General features: G+C 41.6%; 2 protein-coding genes and 3 long non-coding RNA genes across 7 annotated transcripts in view; 1 reads left to right on the forward strand and 4 right to left on the reverse strand.

The window, feature by feature from the left end:
- The window catches only part of LOC135350196 (uncharacterized), a gene marked incomplete in the record, with an annotated part of 231,127 nt that overhangs the window by 113,713 nt on the left and 101,144 nt on the right, over positions 1 to 16,270 (reverse strand).
- LOC135352174 (uncharacterized) overlaps positions 1 to 16,270 on the reverse strand; it is a 62,337-nt gene that overhangs the window by 19,407 nt on the left and 26,660 nt on the right. The gene's annotated exons all lie outside the window — the stretch shown is intronic.
- LOC135333590 (uncharacterized) lies at positions 633 to 11,041 on the reverse strand. Of its 2 annotated transcripts, XR_010393988.1 has the most exons (11): positions 10,823 to 11,041; positions 10,125 to 10,251; positions 9,503 to 9,939; positions 6,159 to 6,242; positions 5,909 to 5,956; positions 5,296 to 5,376; positions 5,195 to 5,229; positions 4,448 to 4,524; positions 4,088 to 4,183; positions 3,481 to 3,652; positions 633 to 949 (listed from the first exon to the last, which is right to left on the reverse strand). It is a non-coding gene; the product is annotated as an uncharacterized LOC135333590 (long non-coding RNA). The 2 variants fall into 2 exon arrangements; XR_010393990.1 differs by lacking the exons at positions 5,195 to 5,229; positions 5,296 to 5,376.
- On the forward strand, positions 1,745 to 3,050 carry LOC135332893 (uncharacterized). Its single transcript, XR_010393674.1, has 3 exons — positions 1,745 to 1,950; positions 2,017 to 2,289; positions 2,547 to 3,050. It is a non-coding gene; the product is annotated as an uncharacterized LOC135332893 (long non-coding RNA).
- LOC135332907 (uncharacterized) lies at positions 6,904 to 9,282 on the reverse strand. Of its 2 annotated transcripts, none has more exons than XR_010393683.1 (4): positions 8,905 to 9,282; positions 8,672 to 8,834; positions 8,347 to 8,467; positions 6,904 to 7,148 (listed from the first exon to the last, which is right to left on the reverse strand). It is a non-coding gene; the product is annotated as an uncharacterized LOC135332907 (long non-coding RNA). The 2 variants fall into 2 exon arrangements; XR_010393682.1 differs by having other exon boundaries at positions 9,039 to 9,278.

Below are 16,270 nucleotides of genomic sequence, written 5' to 3' on the forward strand. Positions count from 1 at the left end.
TTAGCGAAAGATCAGTTCTCTGAGTCACTATACTATAATGACAAGCAGAGCAGATCCTATAATTATATAATCTACTGAGCCAATTCAGTCAGTGCTAACGTTTAAAAAAAAAAAAAGCGGTCTGGCCAGAAACTGCTTAGGGGGTAAAGTACTACTTTTTAGGGTAGCATAAGTACTACTTTTGAAGGTAGCATAAGTACTACTTTTTAAGGTAGCATAAGTACTACTTTTTAAGGTAGCATAAGTACTGCTTTTGAGGGCAGCATAAGTACTACTTTTTAAGGTAGCATAAGTACTGCTTTGGAGGGCAGCATAAAGTACACCACACCTAGCAGTGCATACTGAGAGTTACAGAACTCCGGATCAAGTAGCGCTCTGATGGCAGATGCCAGTTTCCCGACACCCAACCACCAGCTCCGGAGCCCCATGAATAACCCAAGCGCTACTTTGGGTCACCGGAAGTGGTTTGTATAAAGTGGGCAGTGAATCTGATGGTCTGTGTCTCATAAATTAGCCGCCCATTCTAAGTCTCCTAGCTGATTATTCACCAGAAGCTAATTAATTATGGGTAATTAATTGTTATAATTATACTTGACCTAGCCTAATTATATTATCCCTTCACGACTCACGAGTGGACATTTTGCAACACCATGGCAACCAGACAGAAAATAGAGGGAGAAAGATGAAAAACGTAGTCATCACCAGAACATATTAAGTAAAAGTGCTCACATTAACTGTTATTTGTTTGCATTCTATGTTAGATAGACGTATAATAGCTAAATACAGCTAGTGATAGCCAATCAATTCAGGGTTCGTCCTTCTCTTGTGGGTGTGGTCTGTCAATCCAATCACCAATGGGCAACGGTCGCTCCCAAACACCTCCTTACGAATCACCACATCAGTTACATGAGGGAGGAGCCGCTCAGACACCACAAAATAATCCAGTCTCCTGAAGAAAAAGAAATGTGATCATATTAAACAGTAATGTACTTAATGGCCACTCTTAACCATCTACGATATAAAAAGCCCACCTCCTACATACCTTATTTATCGGACAGCAAAAAATAGTTATTTGGAAATTGTCCGGGTATAATTGGAACAGATTTTTATAGAGCATGTGAAGTGTCCGGAATAATTAGAACAAGCAAGCAGCTGCATGCGAGATAGCTAAGTTTAATAGAACACTGTGCGATTGAATAGTTGCACTAGCTATCTAAAAACTAGCTATCTAACTGCAGCACTCTTAAGGGTGCTGGAACACCTACGCCCACGTACGCCCACACACACGTTGCTAGCTAGGGAAAGCTAACTATGAAACTACCTGCAGGGGAGACATGGATCCTTCACAGGATTATGAAGCAACACTCTACTAGTGTGCATTCCAAAAATGGAGAGGAAAGGATGATGACAACAGATTTTACACTTGATTTTCATCATATAGCTAAAAGAAGTTCCGCTTAGGAAACCAGTAGAGCTATGGACTTGATTGTTTGTTTGCAGGTGCACTACACACAGCTCTTCAACATTACGAAGAGCTTTTGTTGTAAAATCCCTTTGTTATCTATTTATGAGAATTTTTTGTCATGACACACCCTCTAGAGAAAAATCTAGACCGTATATGGACAAAGTCAGCCCGTAACTTTGTTCACCTTACCTAATTATAGCAGCATGCTAAATATAGACCAAGTCCTGTACGTAGATAGTCAGATCGAACACTTTTTATACCTGGCTCTAGCGTACGCGTACGCTAGAGTATAAATTAAGACGTAAGCCTGTAGACCACGCCCCAATTGCGTGCGTAGAGTGCAGAATTAGCGTTGAAGATCAAGAGCCATTTGTTAGTAGCCTGAAGAGAAGAGATAGGCAACGCTGGGGCTACAGACAGCGCTGACAATTGGCTGGCTCATAGACTTCTGCCAGGGTTGGCTGCTGTTTTGATGGACTTTGAAGGTAAACTATGAACTAGCTTTGCTAGCTTGATACACAGGGCCTTGCTTTTCACTCCTTCCCCTTCAGAGCTTCCATGAAAGCCTGTGTGTAATACCACTCTTGGACCTCAGTGTCACCAGAGTGCTGTGCTCCAGGCCAAGTTGGACCAGTCTCTTTGTCTGGGCTGCAGTAATGCTTGGCTTCCCCGGGCATCAGATTGGTGGAACCTCCGCTTTTGTGAGGTCCACACAGCTCCATCTGCTTATTAGCAGACCGAATAGGGAGGTTGGGGAGGCAGCTGATCAGTGAATGGTGTGTCGTAACTGCCTCCATCGCCAGGACATCTGGAAATGAGCTTCTGTGAGTGTGATACATAAAATAAATAATAACACAGATTGCCAACCTTCCAGACGAGTTCCTAGCGTGTTTGTAAGTATAGGTCCTCCATCCCAAGTTTTTTGCCAGAAAGGTGACTGTCCCCTTCATCTGGACAATACATGTGCATGTACAGTGAATAATTATGTAGTGGCACCGGGTCAGGTAGAATCCATCCATAGGAACCAACTTATTTTTGTCATCACCCCTGTTCACAATATTTTTTTCGTACCTGACCACAGGACCATTCTGCTAACTTGGTGGCAAGGATCTCCAGCTTCTGAAGGATGCGATGCCATTGTGTGCTGGAACATGGTGGAAGACCCAACCAGCCACTCAACCGGACGTATCAACATGCAGGTGGCCATTGAGGAGAAAGGACAACACTGGATAGTGCCATGAACAGCTCGAATCGTGGATAGTACACGTCTAAAGCACTGAAGAGAAACGTCTCCACTCGACACAAATGAAGACAGTGTGTATTAACATTAAAAGACAATCCAACCTGCTGTGTGACTAATGCTAGTTGAGGAACTTGGACACTCGTGCTGATTGTACTGAGACTGGGGTCTATTGGCACACTTACGTTTCTCCCATCTACTACTGAAGGCACTCCTTTGCTACAAATCTGGCTCTGTATTTATTGGATTGTGTTATTTTGTTATTGATTTATTAGTTTGTGTAGCTACCTGATTTTCTTTTGCAGCTTGTAGTTAATTTAATTGAAGACATTCTCACAAAACCACTATGTTGTTACTTGTGGTTACTACTATACTAGCGCACGCATTGAAATTAAATACTGCGTGTGCAAGTCTCAGGATCTAAACGTTGCATTTTTGTGGTTAAATTATGTCAATTTGTTACTATGTGCGGGCACCCTTAAGTCTTACTTGCCGTCTGTGAATGTAACTCAACTTTTCAAAGTATTGTCCGGATATTTAGAACAAATGTAATATTAAAGCACTGGAGTGTCCGTTGTATTAAAACAACGAAAATTGCCCAAAGAGAGTCCGGGGTAATTAGAAGTGTCCTATAAATTAGAAGATATACGGTAATTATAATGGACAAACCCAAAATAATGTTTTGTGTTATAAAATGGTTCCGCTGTAGCTATACAGCTTTGCTCACACACACACTGAAATTACACTCTTTCTAGAGTAATGCAGAAGCACTCACCAGCCAGTGTTCTTGGCTCTGGCGTTGAACTGGTAAGTGTACGCTCCAGCGAGGTCGGGATACAGGTGACGGAAGGTGTCCACGAAACTCTCCTCCAGTAGCTCTGTGAAGTCCTGTCTCTCCTCGGGCGTGAAACCAGCTGTCTTTGTGTTTGTCTTGGGGTTCTTCTAATCTACGAGTAGATACATACAAAATATATACATGCATGCATGTACACAAAGTCAACGCAAACTCTGAAGGTATACCTATCTCTTATGCAGTGCCAGTGTGCGTACCTCCTAGCATACAGTGCCAGTGTGCGTATGTACTGACACTAAAGTTCAGAGACAGAGCAAGCTAGGACTACGTACGTACAGGGTATAGAGGAAAGACACAACAAACTCTATGGTTACATAGTATAATACCGGAGTGTTTTAAAAAAGGGAGGCCTCCTAAGTAATTAAGGGCACTGCCTGCGAGGGGGTGGAGGAACCTCAGCCGCGGCTTTAATTGCTCGTTAGGGCCTGTGCCGGGTTAATCACAATCTATATATACATGTATATGCAACGGAGAAGTATAGCACAAGTTAATCGACTGAACTACTACTATACCCTTAATAATGACTCACGCTTTCCCCGAAACAAGGGAGGATTAGGAGGGCCTCCTTAACCTCTCCTATATAGTCACGCCTGGATAAAGGCCGCCCAAATGCATTTTTTGGGATCTGTGAGGGAGTGATAGGAACCAGTTACATAACTCAAGTTGAGATATAAGTATACTCAGCTCATAATTATTGTGTTATAGTTAATGTATAATTATATGCACAATTCCCCAAATTAATGGAGCCTCGGTTGTCAATTCCTTCGATCCTATTGACCTGACCACAAAACATTTGCAACACACATTGCATGACTAACAAACATTTGAATGTAACTAACATAATACGGAACACTACATGCATTCACATTAATATATACATGGCCCTCACGGTTTCTGCTGATGGACCAGATGAACCTGCAGGGATGTTTGTGGCTGCTCAGGAGGTGGGGTAGAGAACAAAGGCGTCTGTAAAGGAGTGGATGACAGTGCATGACACAAGTGTATTACAAGAAGTGTGCTTGTGCATGCAATCGTGGATATAATAATGGATGTGTATAAAATATTATATAGATTTAGCAATTGGTTAGAATCACTCTTTTTGCGTTATTAGGATCGTTGTTGGCTATTGGGTCAAAGGTAGCTACTGGCAAATGTGGTCTAATGTCAGTGAGTGGGTGTTCACAATTGAACCAGCTGGTTGGAGGGGATCTACTTGCCATCATGGTGATCATGCACCTTCTTGTGAGAGGTTCTATTATATTGTGCTCAGTATACAGTGCATGCAACACAATGTAGACAGCATTTGAGTGATTTGGCTAAAATCAATTCACACACATACGTACACACAAAGACTCTAATTAGAAATACAATTAACCAACACAAGTACATACATTCACTACTCTTTTTTTTTTGATTTCAACCTGCAGACAAAGTGCATGCATGGTGCCAGCACATCACACTCGAAAAACAGGAACAAATTAAAAACTTACACTTTGTCCTTTGATCAATAATTATATATTTTTTTCCTAAGGCCATTTTGCTGAGAGTTCATTAAAAAATGTAATGAAGGCAAACCCGATACAGAAAGTATAATGGTTTACTTATACAATAATTATTGTGAGTGGATGGTACTAACCCCTCCCTTCCCTTCGCCCATGGGATGTCCACCGACTGCACAACAGAGAAGTAAAGCACATGTTAATTTGTCGAACCACCATGCACTTAAAAATGATTCACGCTGGTTCCTCCAAAACAATGGAGGGCAATTCTTATGTCCCCCTTGTGGTGCGGGGAGGGAGGCCTCCCAAGTAAATTTCTCTGGATGCCGTCCGTGAGGGGGTGGAGGAACCGGTTATACATGTATATTCAGCTCATTATTAAATATTATCCTCCAAAATAGTAACATGCATAATATTATATATATATATATATACGATTCCTCGAGCATGGATATCATTGTGAATGCGTATATATATATAGTGGTTAGCTCTCTATAGATTCCTGTGTTAGACTAGTATAGTGTCGTTGTTGGCTTTGTTCATGTGAGACAGTGACTGAAGAGTTATACACAACTCCAATGCATCTTGTCGACCTATTGATATATATAGGCGTACTTTTTCCATTTAAAAAACTCGAGCCCCCCCCCCCCCCCCCTATTGTGAAATTGCTTCATACACCACTGATACAGATATAGATATAGAACACGCACACATGCATGTCGATACAACATAAAACAAATCGTTTGCGCGGCTTGAATTTATACAAATAGGCAATCTTGTACTATATATAATTCAGGAATTCGAGCATAACCATGCATATAATACATGTATGCGCGCACATGGTCACTCACTGAACGTTTCCTCTTAGGTGGAGGGGGCACTAGCTGACTAGCGGGTACCTGTGGAGGGAGTGCAGGGGTCAATGACATGAACTCAGTTAAATGCTAAATCCTGTGTAACGAATGGCACGCTAAATAATCGTTTTATACGGTTGGAGGTGGGGCTGGTGAGTTAGGTATAATGGATGGACCAGCACTGACACTCATAGTGTCGTTGTTGGCTACATGTTGTCATTAAGGCATAATTGTTCGGGACACTCACGCAACGCTTCAACCGTAGGGTCAGGCCCCTAGCTAGGGCTGGTGGGTTCGGGAGTAGTGCGGCACACTGGGTGGAAGAACTAGCCTGTGAGGGAATTGGAGGAATCACATAAACTAAATCAAGTACATGCTTCCGTACTATTGTACTTACAAACACCTAGTTATAACTGGTTCAGATGCGAGTGCATAAAAACAGCTGCTATAATTATATACTAAACAGGGCTTCACCTATATAGCCTTACGCAGCTCAGTATAATCATACAGAATGATATAGGTCTGCATACATGAAGTAGTATAGTGGTAGCTTAATCCTGTACACTTGTTATTATTTAACCGAATAGCCGCGGTTGACGCTTTGAAGCGTCAATACAGTTGAGCCTCGGTTATCCGAACACCTTTGTCCCCGGGCCCATTCGGGTAAGTGAAATATTCGGATAATCAAAACATGCCAGCTGGCTTCTTTTTGCCAGCCACGTGGGCAATTTCCTACTCCGCATGCTCAGATTGCACTATGCTCTAGCATTCGGATAATCGAGGATTCGGATAACCGGGATTCGGATAACCGAGGCTCAACTGTACGTGAATAGCTGGTAGCCGCGGTTGACGCTTTGAAGCGTCAACCGCACATTACTCTACTCTTAATTAATTTGTGGTGAGCTACAACCTTCCAGAGCTCCACAGCTTTGCAAGGCTTCTCTCGAAGGTCAACAGAAGCCGTACTGAGTCCGATCACCATAGGTTAGCAATCAAAAATTTGCTGAAATTTTCATGTGAAATTTGTATTTCAATATCAATCTCAAAAGTGAACATACATTATAATAAATACAATTACAATTAATTCTATGGTACAACAATGACTAAGAGGCCTCTGTACACAGGGGATGAGGTACTCCTAGGTATCCTGGATAGTAGTCACAGTGAGTAGACCTTCTCAGACCCATACGATGGTGGTGGTTCCATGGCAGATAGCAGTGATGATAGTTTCACAGACCTGCATGAGGAAGAAGGAGTATTACCAACCAAGCAGACCACCTCTAGAATCAATTGTTCTTACACACAGTAGAACATAACCTCCTCAGAGACAAACACCAGCCAACAAGCCAGCCATAAAGAAATTGAATTTTAAATGTACCTTTGTTTGGGGTGGTGCCTAAAAGATCAAAAGATTATCATGCAATCAATACACACACTAAATTGAATAATAACATTCAGCCACATAATTATAATTGAATTGCTATAATAGACAGCAGACTAAAAATTAGGAATGTACATGTAACACAGCACTAACTCACAAGCCAACAAACCTAAAAAAGTCTATTGAGAATGGCCATACACGAAGTACAGTACATCTCATACAAGGGTGCCAAATAATTATGAATCATGCAACCTTAGACATAATTATGTATAGGCTCCCACAAGCAAACTTACATGCAATGGAACTCATAGGCACATATAAAGCAATTGTGATCCTACAACAAACTGGGAGTTCATAAAAAGATTCAACTTTGGGCACAGAAGAATTACAATGCATATCACAGGCAAACACACAAGCCAACTAATCACACAAGCCAACTAATGACAAATTATGACCTAATCCTAGCTGGGGAGCATAACACAACCAACAAGCCTATTATGTTGGGAAGAAAATGTCCTTACACAAGTAAACAGTACACTCATAAGCCCAACAGCCTTTGCTTTCCCCTGAAAAGGTCAGAACATTATTATGCAATCAACCTCTGTACAAGTCATTAACAGTGAGCCTAATAGTAGTGAGCCTAATTGATTAGTAGCCTAATTGAATTGTAACCTTGGAAGCAAGCAGAAACTTCACACAAGCCTAGGCATAAGAATTAACTTTTGGCAGCACTGATAATGTAAATTGTTAGCAACATAAAGTATCATGCCACAGGCACACACAGGGGGCACACACGCACGCACACACACACACACACACACACGCGGGCACCAATAGTGAATACACATGCAGCTATTAACAGAATACATTGTGGATGAGACCAACAGATAGCTAAGCATAACACCTTTACATTGCAACACTCCTGAGCGTACATATATAGGCTTCTGTATTTTAAACTCGGGCTTCAACACACTGCTGGAGCAAGTATACTTTACAAGCTACGTAGGTAAGCGTATAGTATTATCAGCTAAAAACATACGCACACAAAGCTTACCTCTAAAGTAATCTCTCGCTCTGTCCTTGGCTGGTTGACTCTTCGACTGTTCAGATAGAACTACAAGGTAGCTTGAAGAGAACTGTTACTGTTACTAAGGGGTGCATCTTTCTTTGCCACACTGAAACAAATAAATTGAATATCAACTGACACTGTACACTACACTCTAAAAACAGGCTCTAAACTAACTCAGCTTCTACACCAGTATACTTTACACACTCATAAGCTATCTAGGCAAGTGCATAAGCATATTAAATCAGCTCAGAGGCTTATGAAGGCTTATACTAGCTACATAATGCTTGCTATATACGCACACAAAGCTTACCTCTGAAGTGATCCCTTGCTCTGGCCCTTGGCTGGTTGACTGTTTCGTTGGAAACCAGGAGATCCTGACACAGTAACTACTGTAGACTACTTTAGTAAGAAGTTGAATAAAGAAAACTGTCACTGTTTCCAAGTTATGCATCTTTCTTTGCTAGAGGCAAATGCTGAAAAAGAGAAAATAATTTGAATATCAAACGTTGTCGACTACACTCTAAAAACAGGCTCTAAACTCACAAAGCTACTCTTCCAGTATATTTCACACACTCAGAGGCTATCTAGGTAGGTGGACAAGCATATTAAATCAGCTCAAAAGGCTTCTAAAGGCTGAACTAGGAAAATGATGATCGCTATACACACACAGAGCTTACTTGTGAAATGATCCTTCGCTGGGGCCTTGGCTGGTATACTCCTCCGTTCAAAACTTAGAGATCCTGGCAGAGTAGCTATTCTAGACTAGTTTGCAACAAAGTTGCCTGCAGAAAACTACTACTGCTTCTTAGCTACGCATCTTTCTTTGCTAAGAGCTGATAATGAAAGTAATTTAAAATTAATTAGATTTTGGTTCCGCGGTGGGCGGTACTACGTATGAAATCATAACCGCGGCTATTCGGTTAATCTGAGCAGTATTCTCAGGAGGCAAACATTTACGAAACGAAGCCAATGCACACGAGAAAAAATAATAGACCATGAGTAATTTTATAGACCACTATAGACCATGCACCAGAGAATAAGTGTATAATTTTGATTTATGACAACCCTAGTGGGACCAGCACTGCATGCACACCACACACAACACTGAGTATTAACTATAATAACATGGAGGGAGACTAACCTGGTTTGAGCATCTTGTGCTGCAACAATTTGTACAGGGTTTGAATTGCCCCCCTGGGCACACACACACCCGCTACATAGTCCTTTTTTACATCTGCAGCATACCATGCTGATGTGAGGTGTATAGATCAGTTTTCTGATGTGAGGTGAGGCAGTTGAAGATAGTCGAGTCCACTCTGTTTTAGTTGCTGATTGTTCAGCACCAGCACTGCCCGCTCTTTTATAGCGATTATGAGCGGAAGTGTGCCCCCTTCCTTTTCTCCCTCCTGGTAAGACCAGACTCTGTACAAGAGAGAAGTATAGCATAAGTTAAGTTGTCGAACCACCACCCTTAATAATGACTAACGCTGGTGCTGCCAAAACAATGGAGGGCTCCCTGATATCCCCTTTGGTGGTACGCGCAGGGAGGCCTCCCAAATAATTTTCTCTGGACGCCGTCTGTGAGGGGGTGAAGGAACCAGTTATACAGTAGTAATATGCATATATACACACAATTCACCAAATTAACGGAGCCTCGGCTGTCAATTCCTTCGGCCCTATTGATCTGATATGCACAATGCACATTGGCTATCAAGTATTTGACATAATACGGAATACTACATGCATTCTATACATGGCCTCACGGTTTCTGGGGTGGCTGACGAAGAGGCTGCACCTGGTGGGGTTGGAATCAAAGGTGTCAACTCTATCTGAAATCCATCAATCTGAAGACAGTTAGCTCTGCAGGCCTCCTAAATAAATGGATGTCGTCTGTAAGGGAGGAATCAGTGACACAGACTTAAATGTATTTACAAGAAGTGTGCTTGTGCATGAATTACAATCGGCATGGATACAATTGTGAATGCGCATATAGATCTAAATTGATTAGTTCTCTCTATAGATTTCTGGGTTAGAGTGGTAGTGTTGTTGTTGGCAGTTATACACAACTTTAATGCATCATAACTGTCGACCTATATATCTTCACAAATACTAACTAACGGAGCCCCCATATTTCTAGGCTATAGAGATGACTTATCAACCTGCACTATGTAGGTTGATAGACGTACTAAAAAACTCGAGCACTCGACAAGCACTGCACACACACACACAACACCGAGTGAATTAACTACCGTATAGCGGGTAAGTTTCGTGGGGTAAAAAATTCGTTCAACTCCAAAAACGGTGAGTAAATATTTCGTTTAGTCTCGTTGCCTGCACTGCATTCCGGTAAGCCACGCCTACGTGAAAATTTCGTGGAGGTCAGCCTGCCCACGAAAATAATGAATATTTACCCCACGAAAATTACCCGCTATACGGTATAACAACATGGATAGAGACTAACCTTATTTGTGCACCTGTAGCTCTGATGCAGTTGCTGCCGGTTCTACCTTCCTGGGCACACACACACACAGCTGTTGCACGACCCAGTCGTGTACTTGCAGCTGCATTTAGATGCCATGGGCCTGGTGTGTTGCAGCAGAGCTATAGACGACGTTGAGGAGGTGAGATTTGGGGGGAAATCGATGTGGCAGATGCTGAGAGCTGGGATGGAGATGGCAGACTTAATTATTTTTGCAAATGCACCAGAAAACAAGAAAATCCAGTATAATTTATATAAAAATCCAGTATATATAATTATGACAACTCATGAGCTAGTGCATGGGCCCAGCACTGCATGCATGTTATATAGCATAATTATAAGGACAAGTTGATGGGAATAATAGAACTAACTGCATTATAGTATAAGCTTATATGCCACAATAAACTATAGATCCTTACTTGGTATCCGAGGTCCACCAGACAAGTCTGCCAGGGGGTTGTGGGGAGGGGTCAGCTATAGAGAGATAGAGTGTCAAAACAATTAATAGTTTAATGCCGAGTAAGGGCACCAAACAAGATAACTTGTCTATGAACCTCTGTACAATGCACTCACCCAACACAGGTGTCCCCCCCAGAAACAGTGAGGGCCATGTATAGAATGCATGCATGTAGTGTTCCGTATTATGTTAGATGTTTGTTAGCCATGCAATGTGTGTTGCAAGCGTTTTGTGGTCAGGTCAATATAATTATATATATAGGGCTGAAGGAATTGACAGCCGAGGCTCCATTAATTTTGGGAATCGTGTGTACTATAATTATAGGCTAATAATTATGAGCTGAATATTATATCATTGACTCAACTATATAGAGTTCATGTCACTAGTTCCTCTATACTCCCTCACAGATTCAATCAAAGAAGGTGCACCTATAGCTGGCCTACATGTAGGTTCAACCGAAGGGGATATCAGCCAGGCCCTCCGCAGGTTTCGCCTTCGCTACTTTTAAAGCTCAAAAATCGGCCCAAGAGGCAATAAAAAGAAGTTTTGTTGCCATTAATGGAAAAATGTTGCAATTCAGAAAATAAAAAAAGTAACTGATATTAATGTTCGTCTGTGCATGTTGTCTATAATACTATATAATTATTATGATGCCAAGCTAAATCACTCAAAATGCATGCATGTTGTATGCAATATAATTATATATTACAGAACCTTTTACAAGAAGACAATCACCCGCTATGTGGCAGATAGTGGTTGATACTTGAGGGTGCTGACATTCACACTATAATTGGTATACTATAATAATTATACTGATCCAAGTTTCCATTCTCAACTGCTGATCCAATTTATCTTTCTTTGTTCTTCACCGAATCTATTGCTCATTGTTACTGATGGCTGGTCGAGGTATTCTGCCACGCCACTATGTCTGCCTAGGAAGCAGTTTAAAATAGCTTAATTATGAATGTACAATATCGGCAATGCTAACGCTGATGGCATGTAATAATTATTTCAATGTACTTGATGTGTTATTTCTGGATATCAAGATCAGAATTCCAACATGGCAAAGACATCTTTGTTCCATGTAAGTATTTATTAAATTAAATAGATGTTAAAACGACTGGTGATCGATATCCACTGACAAAGCTGTACAAAAAAAAATTATTATTAAAGGCAAAAATGTCAAGAGGAGAAGAGGAACGGAGGACTACAACTATCACTAATTCCCCGTTGCCACTTTATGCAATGAAAGGGCATTCCTCATATTGCAAGAGAAACCAAACCTGTCGCTTTAATTTCCCACACCCTCCTAGTGATGAAACTTTGAGGCCCGAGATGGCTATTAAGAAAAACACACCGCAAAGGGCAATGCTCGGGAGGACACTGTACCACTTAACCCCCGAGCATATGCGAACGCCTCTGCAGAAGGCAACAAGGAGATGACTGGACCACTCTCAGTCGCTTCCTCGACCAACCCAGCCACAGTCTCCACCCCAGCCACAGCTAATCCAGCAGCGAACCTATAGCCACAGTCTCCCCCCCCGGAAACCGTGAGGGCCATGATGTAGGGTTGAATTGACAGCCGAGGCTCCATTAATTTTGGGAATCGTGTGCATGTATACTATAATTATAGGCTAATAATTATGAGCTGCATATATATCATTGACTCAACTATATAGAGCAACTAAAACCGAGTGGACTCGACTAGACTATCTTCAACTGCCTCACATCAAAACTGCAACTATACACCTCGCATCAGCATGTCGTGCTGCAGATGCAAAATAGGAATATGTAGCGGGTGTATGTGTGCCCAGGGGGGAACACCCACTCAAGAGGCAATAAAAAAAATTTTCGTTGCAATTAACGGAAAAAAAGGAAGTTAATGTGCATGCATGCATGTTCCTGTTATGTGATGTGCTGGCACCACATGCATACATTTCATCCACATGTTGAAACTCAAGAAGTAACAGTACTTTTATCATGATGCAAAGCCAAATCACTCAAAATGCTTGTGCTGTCTCCAGGGTTCGCCTTTGCCACTAAGAATCGGCCAATGAGGCAGTGAAGAAAAAATTTGTTTCAGTTAAAGGAAAAAATGTAAGTTAATGTGCATGTCACTGCATCATCTCAGCTCGCATGGTATCTATAAATAGCTATTAAATGCTGTAGACGTAGCACAGGAGCATGCCATAGATGTGTGTGTCCATGCATGGCAGACCTTGCAGCAATTGTATCCCTGGAACAAGCTCGAGGTGCACCAACAAGGTTAGTCTTTATATATATATATATTCATGTTGTTATAGTTATGGCAGCATCCAAACAATCTATTTACGAGGCCTCCCTACCGACAACAAAGAATTGAGACTCTCAGCTCCACTGGTCTGGTCCGACTAGCCTGACCATGTCGGCATGCTGCTGCAGATGCACAAAAGGATCTTGCCAAAGTTGTGTGTGTGCCCAGTTCCATGACCATGTCGGCATCATGCTGCAGATGCACGAAAGGATTCTGTCAGAGTTGTGTGTGTGCCCAGGCCGTGTACAAATTGCTTCAGCACCAGCTGTACTAACCATGCAGGTTAGTCTCTATGATATCAAACAAAATTTGGTTTTAATCAAATGAAAAAATGTAAGTTATTGTGCATGTTCCTGTTATGTGATGTGCTGGCACCATGCATGCACTTTGTCCACACGTGGAAATAAAAAAAAAAAGAGTAGTGACTGTATGTACTTGTGTTGGTTAATTGTATTTCTGTGCGAGGACAAAACAATGGTACCTGCAGTTGTGAAGCCACAATGAGGATCCAGAGGTTTTGTACAGTATAATTATACCTCGGTGATCTCCAAATTAATGATAAATAATTAAGGTAGTGTTTTAAATTTTAGGACAACAATGCTAAAAAGCAGTACAAGTACGGTGGCCAAAATAGCATCAAACGGAGGGAGGCCCTACATGAAGATGTCTATTATAAGAAAACCTCTCTGGTCTCTTGCAGCTATTCACAAAGTTATGCCAGTGGGTATACTATGTACTATGTGCTCATCATTCTCAGGCATGCACCGAGAAGAAGTTTTTTGGGAGGTCTACCTCATGGGTGCACAGAAAAATAAAGAGAGAAGAGTGTTTGTCTCTGGTCTCCCCCCACATACGTCGAGGGACTCTGTGGCGGAGGCCCTGAAGATGTCTAATAATAACAAAGTTATGCCAGTGGGTATAATTATGTGCTCATCATTCACAGGCATGAATGCACTAACTGGTGTTCTCTGTTCTCTGACCCCCCACTCCCTCACAGACAACTGGCACAGCTCCAGGAACACCTCCGACAGCACCTGCAGTCGTCACTGTTAATGTTGTCCTCTCTGGTATAGAAAGGAAGGAAGAGGGTTCCGGTTCGCCTTTGCAACTTTTTTTTTAGTAAAAAAGCGGCCAAAATGGCAATAAAGACCGCATGTTTTCATGAGGCTTGCCACAGATTTGATGCGTATTATGAATCGATTTTCCAAGCCAAAATGCTCTAGCGTTATAATTATAAATTAAAAAAGGTTGTAAAAATGATGTTATAATTGCAGTCTAACAAATATCGGCTTGTAGAAATCATATGCTCTAGATGGACTAAAGCGGACGTCATGAGAACGGTATATGCTTTGTGCTCTGCCTTGGTACATTTTCACTGCATGGTTGTGTATATAGAATTTCTCGTTAGGTCACAGGTGTGTGTGTGCCTTGGGAGGTGGAACCTGTAGCAATTGCCTCCCTGGAACGGGATCCATGTGCACCAACAAGGCTAGTCTCTATCCAAGCTCATCCCTCAGCACCGGCCATATCCATGCATGGCATCTAGATCTGCTAGTTGCTGCAGATGCAAAACTGGGTCCTGCAGCAGTGGGTGTGTGTGAAGTGATCATCCAGCCCAGGGGTTTGCCTTTGTTGCGTTTGTGAATAAAGCAGCAAAGGCTATTGAAGCGAAAAGTATTATAATTAAAGGGAAAAGAGTAATAGTTGTGTGAATGTTTATAATGGCACCACATGCACACTTTGTCCACAGGTGGTAATCCAGAAGTAACAGTATACTATGATATACCAAGCCAAATCACTCTAAGTTATTGAATTATGTATATACATTACTGAAGTATCAACCACTATCTGCATGAACACGAACACGAACACAAGCATTTTATGTGGTCCCTCCATTTGGTAGGGAAAGCCATGAACATTTTCAAAAGACGATGGTGTAGAAATAATTTTTTTATACTATTATAATTACTCTCGCAACCGAGAAGAAGTGTTTTTGGGCGGCTTGCCCCTTGGATGCACCATTAACACTGTGAAGGTGGCCCTCCAATGCTGTGAAACAATCCATGTAAGTTATAATCCCATCGCCTGGGTTCGGGTTTGCTACCCTAAAAACAGCAGCAGAAGCTGAGAAGGCTATAATAGCTATAGAAGCCAAAAGTATTATAATAAAAGAAAAAAGAGAAATAGTTGTGTGAATGCATGTTATATGATGTGCTGGCACCACGCACATACTTTGTCCACATGCATTGACTCGACTGAGTGTGGTTCCTTTACTCACAAAAAAGTGCATTTGGGCTGCAGGGACAATCAAAAAAATGACATCAGTGCTTTGGCCCCACTAGCGTGAGTCATTATAAGCTAGGGTATAGATTTAAAAAATGATGTAAGTTTAATGTGCATGTTCCTGTTTTGTGCTGGCACACACTTTGTCACAGGTGAAACTCCAGAAAAGAGTAGTATGTTATATATAGAAACAGAGCTAGCATAATAATATTATATTCATATATCATCCCATCCCATGGGTTCGAGTTTGCTACCCTAAAAACAGCTGCAGAAGCTGAGAAGGCTATAGCGGCCAAAGCTGTTGTAATCAAAGAAAAAAGAGTAAGTTTTATAATAGTTGGCACCACATTCGCCACATTCGCAAAAGTGTCAGCTGACAATGACGTATACAGGGGAA

Source organism: Halichondria panicea, chromosome 1, assembly GCF_963675165.1.
Source record: "Halichondria panicea chromosome 1, odHalPani1.1, whole genome shotgun sequence".
NCBI classification, from domain to species: domain Eukaryota; kingdom Metazoa; phylum Porifera; class Demospongiae; order Suberitida; family Halichondriidae; genus Halichondria; species Halichondria panicea.